At 44.3% G+C, this 7,966-nt stretch overlaps 1 non-coding gene across 1 annotated transcript; it reads right to left on the reverse strand.

The window, feature by feature from the left end:
* Window positions 1–1,923: 1,923 nt before the first annotated feature.
* Trnas-cga (transfer RNA serine (anticodon CGA)) lies at window positions 1,924–1,998 on the reverse strand. Its single transcript has one exon. It is a non-coding gene; the product is annotated as a tRNA-Ser (tRNA).
* Between the last annotated feature and the right edge of the window lie 5,968 nt (window positions 1,999–7,966).

The following is a 7,966-nucleotide window of genomic DNA, read 5'->3' on the forward strand; positions in this document are numbered from 1 at the left end:
GCATGCCTGTATCTGCTACTGAGCATGGAATATTGTTTCTATTAATATGTAATGTGATTTCAAAGTGGAAGAAACTCTCAATTTAGCGTTCCTCTACGTATGTACTTTGCTAATAAAAATGGCTCTGAGCACTATGGAACTTAACATCTGTGGTCATCAGTCCCCTAGAACTTAGAACTACTTAAACCTAACTAACCTAAGGACATCACACACAGCCATGCCCGAGGCAGGATTCGAACCTGCGACCGTAGCAGTCGCGCGGTTCCGGACTGAGCGCCTAGAACCGCGAGACCTACTTTGCTAATACTTCAGGGAGTGTTATGTATATGCGCTGTAATTACTGCTGGCTTAGACCGATGCTTGAGTGGTCTGTTTATACAGAACTAGTGCCGAAAACAATTATTGTATATAATACTGATTCTTAAGACGCACCACCTGTAACTAAAGGGTTGCCAGGTGCTGTTGAAGATATAGGTATGGGACACAACGATATCACCAAGGAGTCAAGCCAGCTACTGTCATAACGTCGAAATCACATAATTGCTAATTATATAATTGAAAACTACTCATTCAGGCTATGCATTTTGTGAAGTAATATTTTGGTGTGGCATAAAGCTATGCACTTTGTGAAGTAATATTTTGGTGTGGCATAAAACATATTGCTTTACTGAATATTTAAGATTAAGATAGTAAATGTTCACGTTATGCATCACATTAATCATTCACTTTATAGCTTCAACTATAGTACCTACCAGTGCATCGAAGTGCATGTAATGACATGGACGCTATGTAACTATATTATTTGCAACAAGTACGCATACAGACAATGTAAGATAAGTAAGAAAACAAGATAACTACGAAATATCATGAAGAAAACGCATTTCGTACTACAAATGAAACGAAATTTTTTTTTAATGATAGGATCACCCTCCCGCAACTTCTGCCCTACAGTTCTGTTGTTTACTTAATGACTACCCTACGCACGCCTAGGGCGAAATTTTCGAAATTGTAGAGCAGAAGTTCTGTCTATCTACGGACAACAGCACTAAATACTAGAAGAGGATCAAACACATACTGAAAAGTGAAATATGTTTACGTCTTCGTACCTTAGTACGACAATCAGTCATAACATAGTCACTAACCTCAATAAAAATCGTAATGACGTACCTGAACTTTGGGTTTTAAATTATGTATCTATTACGAAAAGTAATTGTGATATTTCTGAAGATTCGTCATACCAGTGTGTGAAAAGCAAGTGTGATGTTATAAGTTAGGTTAAAGGGAATGAAGTCGCCTAATTTCCTTTACTCTCTGGTTGCTATACTTAAATACTGTCTCCAAACTATTGAAAGGTTATTTTTGTCAGATTCGTTACTTTTTCGTGAGGGTATTTTTGATCGGTCGTTGCAACTACAAAAATGTGATTCTTTCACCAGAAGCGTTTCGCTTTATTGAGGTAAAGCATCATCAGTGGTGGTGATTTTTCGGCTGCTTTCTCGCTTACATAGAGAAATGCCGTCTGCTAGAACGTCGTTGTTTTTCTGTGTTCGACACTGATAATTTTCGTCTACTTTTTAGATGTTCTTCAGGACTATGCATTTCTCACAAACACTTTTATGCACACCACTGTATTCTGTTTGTTTTCGTACTTCAAGTATGTGTTGATGCCGTTAGTTTTTACGAAACAATACACCTATCTATGCCCGTGAAGAAAGGAAACGAGTTTACACGAAATTTTGTTAACGAATGTATCCGTCATTACGTGGTAGAGTATTTTAGCATTTAAGATTGAAATGCAAGAAAGCTACATTTTGTTCCCCCACTATTTGTTTACTACTAATCTGATGATCATCGAGTAAAGAACTAATGAATAAAATTAGTGCAACAAAACACATATTAAACTTCCTGGCAGATTAAAACGGGTTGCTGGACCGAGACTCGAACTCGGGACCTTTGCCTCTCGCGGGCAAGTGCTCTACCAACTGAGCTACCCAAGCACTACTCACGCCCTGTCGTCACAGCTTTAATTCCGCAGTACCTCGTATCGTACCTTGCAAACCTCGCAGTAGCTTGCCCGCGAAAGGCAAAGGTCCCGAGTTCGAGTCTCGGTCCGACACACAGTTTTAATCTGCCACGAACTTTCATATCAGCGCACACTGCACTGCAGAGTGATAATTTCATTCTGAAAACACATATTGTTTGCTTTCCAATCCTAAATATTGAAATTTATTTTTCTGGGTGAAATGGTAAATCTGAATTCAGGAATAAGTCAATAATCGAGCGCAACTTAAATATTTAGCTCAAAGTTATGCAGAATGAAATCACAATGCGCCATGCCTTGCACACGGAAGCTAAAAATAATAGGCTGTGCAAAAGTACTGCGCAAGACCAAAAATACCAGAAGGCAGGCTGAAGTTTCAAATTTTGGAAAACAATTGCTGAATTATGTGTTATTTATGTTCACTTTGCTGCTTTGTGTATTTGACATTGTCCGTCAAATTGTGCTAATAATTATCCCTTTTAGTAGGTAAGTAGCTATTGAAAGATGTTTCCAATCGATGCGGTCACTCTCCTGGACCGAGGAATGGTTTACGAGGTCGAAATCAGGGCCCATCCCTTCTAGCAGCGTACGGTACGCGCTGTAACGGACTTGCTGGCCGCGTTTTAACTTTCCTGCGGAACAGACTTTTCGTTCATCCTTCCTGGAAGGCTGGCTGCGCCGTGAAAATGCACGCCACCTGCGAAGGAAGGTGGGGGCGAGGGTGTACAGAAAGCCGCCTCGCCGAAGTCTGAATAGGGCCGCTATCGGATCAGAGCGCCCCCTCCAACCACCGCCGCCACCTGCCCTTATTGAATAAGCGGAGCGTCTGCGGCCGCAACTCCCCTCCCACGCCTTCCCGTCTTTAAATACACCCTCCTCCCACCCCCCCGTACTCCTCGCCACCCACCCTCCTCAGTGGCTATCCTCTCCCGAGGCTTCCAGAGCAGTCTTCTAAAACTCCGCTCGCTGATCCGCGCATCCTTTTAATAGACGCGCGCGCGCAGCTGCCTCTGTAGCGGCCTACAAAACAAAGGTCCATCGCGCCAAGTTGGATTGCCTGCTCCGCGTTGCCGGACAAAGGAGGGCACCCCACACTCCCCAACCCTCGCCCTGCGCAGCGCAAACTCTACCCTCCGCCCTCCTCTGGTTCGGCTGGACTCGGTAATTAATGCCGACCGTGCGGTTCTCCGTGGAAACATCTCAACGGCGGCGGTGATTCGCGTTTCTCTACAGCGTTTAGAGAAGCAGGAAATGGAATCCCTGTCGCTAGAATTAACTGTAGCCCATGACGTAATATGCAAGTAAGTCATTTGGGTCTTCGATATTATGACAGCGATACTTGCAGCGTTCTTTATCCCAAAATTCGTTCAAGAAATACAATGTATATTCCATCGACTAGTGAAACATGTCAGGTACCAGTGTTTTACGGGCAATACTGCCTTTTCCAGAGTTAATTCTTTGTACTGACGACGTATTTGTATAATTGTTTAGGCTTCCGCGGTCAGACTCAGTAAACACAAACGTTTTCTTCACATGGCACGGCGTCACATTGTACACGAAGTGTTAAAGTGTTGAGTGCTATTGACAAGGAATTTCAGGTCGATTCCGTATTTCTGGATTTCCGAAAGGCTTTTGACACTGTACCATACAAGCGGCTCGTAGTGAAATTGCTGCTTATGGAGTATCGTCTCAGTTATGTGACTGGATTTCTGATTTCCTGTCAGAGAGGTCACAGTTCGTAGCAATTGACGGAAAGTCATCGAGTACAGCAGAAGTGATTTCTGGCGTTCCCCAAGGTAGTGTTATAGGCCCTTTGCTGTTCCTTGTCTATATAAACGATTTTGGAGACAATCTGAGCAGCGGTCTTCTGTTGGTTGCAGATGACGCTGTCGTTTATCGACTAATAAAGTCATCAGAAGACCAAAACTAAATGCAAAACGGTTTAGAAAAGATATCTGAATGGTACAAAATGGGGCAGTTAACCCTAAATAAGGAAAAGGGTGAGGTCATCCACATGAGTGCAGAAAGGAACTCATTAAACTTCGGTTACACGATAAATGAGTCTAATCCAAAAGCGCTAAATTCAACTAAATACCTAGGTGTTACAATCGCGAACAACTTAAATTGGAAGGAACACAGAGAAAATGTTGTGGGGAAGGCTAACCAAAGAGTGAGTTTTATTGGCAGGATACTTAGGAAATGTAACAAATCTACTAAGGAGACTGCCTACACTACGCTTGTCCGTCCTCTATTACAATACTGCTGCATGGTGTGGGATCCTTACCACATAGGACTGACGGAATACATCGAAAAAGTTCAAAGAAAGGCAGCACGTTTTGTATTATCGCGAAATATGGGAGATGGTGTCACAGAAATGATACAGGATTTGGGATGGACTTCATTAAAAGATAGGCGTTTTTCGTTGCGACGGAATCTTCTCACGAAATTCCAATCACCAACTTTCTCCTCCGAATGCGAAAATATTTTGTTGATAACCACCTACATAGGGAGGAACGATCACCACGATAAAATAAGGGAAATCAGAGCTCGTATTGAAAGAGAAAGGTGTTAGTTCCTTCCGCGCGCTATACGAGTTTGGAATAATAGAGAATTGTGAAGGTGGTTCGATGAATCCTCTGCCAGGTACTTAAATGTGATTTGCAGAGTATCCATGTAGATGTAGATGTAGATGTAGATGACTACTGCTGGGGAAAATCAACGTTTCCGTCACGGCTACAGCGGCCTCCTTATGTGTCAACCGTGGCCGAAACATTGGTTTCCTCCTGCAGTATTTTTACACAATATGACGCGTTACCATACCTAGAAAACTTTTATTTCGACCTATTTGTATTTTCTTAACAATCTGCGACTTTCGTCTCTCATTTTCCTTTCCAAGCAAGTGAACTATGGTTTGGCCGACGATATTTTTCTGGTAAGTTACAACGAGTGCGACTGAAGAAACTACACGATCCAATCACTTTAACGTGACTATCGCCTACGTTCGATGTCAACGTGCAATAACACCTCAGAAACGGCAGCTGGTAGCTACATCAGTGGATGATATATAAGGCGTATCGGGTGGGCGCGCAAAAGAGCGCAGTTGTTGTCGTAATGCGATCACAAAGTGATTTATCTGATGTCCCAAAGGACAAGATCATTGGCTTACTGGCCAAGGGTGAAAGCATTTCCGAAATGGCACTTTTCGTGAGCTGCCATGGTTAAATTATACCTTGCGTGGCACAATGATACTATCCAAAATCGGCACTAAGACAACTGTGATGCACAATCGACCATAGGTGAACCATAGATGACAGGGGTAAACTTCGGCTGCAGAGACGTGCAGCTGCTGAGAAAATGAATGCCCGGATGAAGCAAGGGGCTACCAACAGTGTCTCCTCAATGGCTGTTCAGCCAACTTTACTGCGTATGGTTCTCTGCAGCAGCCGCCTGGATAAGCGCCCATGCTGTTACACATCAGCGACGAAGTTTGGAATTTTGAACTCAAGTGCACACTGGTGTCAGTTGATCTCTTCAGATGAACAACGTTCCGTTGGACAGACGGACGGCCCTGCAAGAAGCGTCGGAAGGGTCCAGGCAGGAGGAGAGAGTGTTATGGCCAGGGGATCTCGTCATTCTGGAAGGCACAGTGGATGAACAGAAGTACGCGTCCATCGCTGGGGGCACGTCCACCCATACCTGCAGTTTGCTTTTCCTCGGGACGCTGGCGTATACCGGCAGGACAATCCACGTGTCACGCACCTTGCAGTGTACTGGCGAGTTTCGAGGAGCACCAGGAAGAGTTTGCTACAGACCCCTGGCCATCAAACTACCCGAATTTAAACACAATCGAGAATCTGGGGAGCCTCCTCCATCAGTCAGTTCCTGCTATGGATCCTCAGCAGAGCCACTTACTACAGCTGGCCACGGCACTGAAGTCGACATGGTTCCACATCCCTGTCGGTACCTTTCAGAATCTCACTCATTCTCTTCCCACACGTCTGCGTTTTTTTCATACATCACTTGAACCAGCTATGTCTTTTTCTTGTGTTCTATTTTTTGACCAATTTAACCTGGTAAGACACGGACAATGAAGCTGTCTCTCCTCTATTTTACACTATATACGAGGAGCGAGAGAGGTGTCACATAAAAGTCCTAAGTTTAATGTGAGATATTACATTTAGCCACTGCGTGAACAACGGACATTGCCGAGGTTGGGTGGCTTGTGCGCCTAAACGACACAGACAGCTGTACAGCAGATGCAACCGCAAACGGAGGGGTGGCTGTGATAAGGCCAAACTAATCCGTTATTCCTGAAGAGGGGCAGCAATATTTTCATTGATTGCAGGAGCAACAGTCTGGATGATTGACTGATCTTGCCTTGTAACATTAGTCAACATGGCCTTGCTGTGCTGGTAGTATAAGCTACTGACAGCAAGGGAATACACCCACAGACTCACACACACACACACACACACACACACACACACACACATATATATATATATATATATATATATATATATATATATATATATATATATATAGGGTGATTCAAAAAGAATACCACATCTTTAGGAATTTCAAACTCTGCAACGACAAAAGGCAGAGCTAAGCACTATCTGTCGGCGAATTAAGTGAGCTATAAAGTTTCATTTAGTTGTACATTTGTTCGCTTGAGGCGCTGTTGACTAGGCGTCAGCGTCAGTTGATGCTAAGATGGCGACCGCTCAACAGAAAGCTTTTTGTGTTATTGAGTACGGCAGAAGTGAATCGACGACAGTTGTTCAGCGTGCATTTCGAACGAAGTATGGTGTTAAACCTCCTGATAAGTGGTGTATTAAACGTTGGTATTTCAGCCAATAAAGTTTTTGGTCCCTTTTTCTTCGAAGGTGCTACTGTAACTGGACTACAGTATCTGGAGATGTTAGAGAATTGGCTGTCCCCTCAGCTCGAACAAGAAGCACAACAATTCATATTTCAGCAGGATGGAGCGCCACCACATTGGCACTTATCTGTCCGTAACTACCTAAACGTCAACTACCCGAGACGATGGATCGGCCGCTAGGCCGCCCGTGACAGAGCACTTCATCACTGGCCTCCAAGAAGCCCTGATATTACCCCCTGCGATTTTTTCTTATGGGGGTATGTTAAGGATATGGTGTTTCGGCCACCTCTCCCAGCCACCATTGATGATTTGAAACGAGAAATAACAGCAGCTACCCAAACTGTTACGCCGGATATGCTACAGACAGTGTGGAACGAGTTGGAGTATCGGGTTGATATTGCTCGAGTGTCTGGAGGGGGCCATATTGAACATCTCTGAACTTGTTTTTGAGTGAAAAAAACCTTTTTAAATACTCTTTGTAATGATGTATAACAGAAGGTTATACACTCCTGGAAATTGAAATAAGAACACCGTGAATTCATTGTCCCAGGAAGGGGAAACTTTATTGACACATTCCTGGGGTCAGATACATCACATGATCACACTGACAGAACCACAGGCACATAGGCAACAGAGCATGCACAATGTCGGCACTAGTACAGTGTATATCCACCTTTCGCAGCAATGCAGGCTGCTATTCTCCCATGGAGACGATCGTAGAGATGCTGCATGTAGTCCTGTGGAACGGCTTGCCATGCCATTTCCACCTGGCGCCTCAGTTGGACCAGCGTTCGTGCTGGACGTGCAGACCGCGTGAGACGACGCATCATCCAGTCCCAAACATGCTCAATGGGGGACAGATCCGGAGATCTTGCTGGCCAGGGTAGTTTACTTACACCTTCTAGAGCACGTTGGGTGGCACGGGATACATGCGGACGTGCATTGTCCTGTTGGAACGGCAAGTTCCCTTGCCGGTCTAGGAATGGTAGAACGATGGGTTCGATGACGGTTTGGATGTACCGTGCACTATTCAGTGTCCC

The sequence above is a fragment of the Schistocerca nitens genome, chromosome 2 (assembly GCF_023898315.1).
Source record: "Schistocerca nitens isolate TAMUIC-IGC-003100 chromosome 2, iqSchNite1.1, whole genome shotgun sequence".
NCBI lineage: Eukaryota > Metazoa > Arthropoda > Insecta > Orthoptera > Acrididae > Schistocerca > Schistocerca nitens.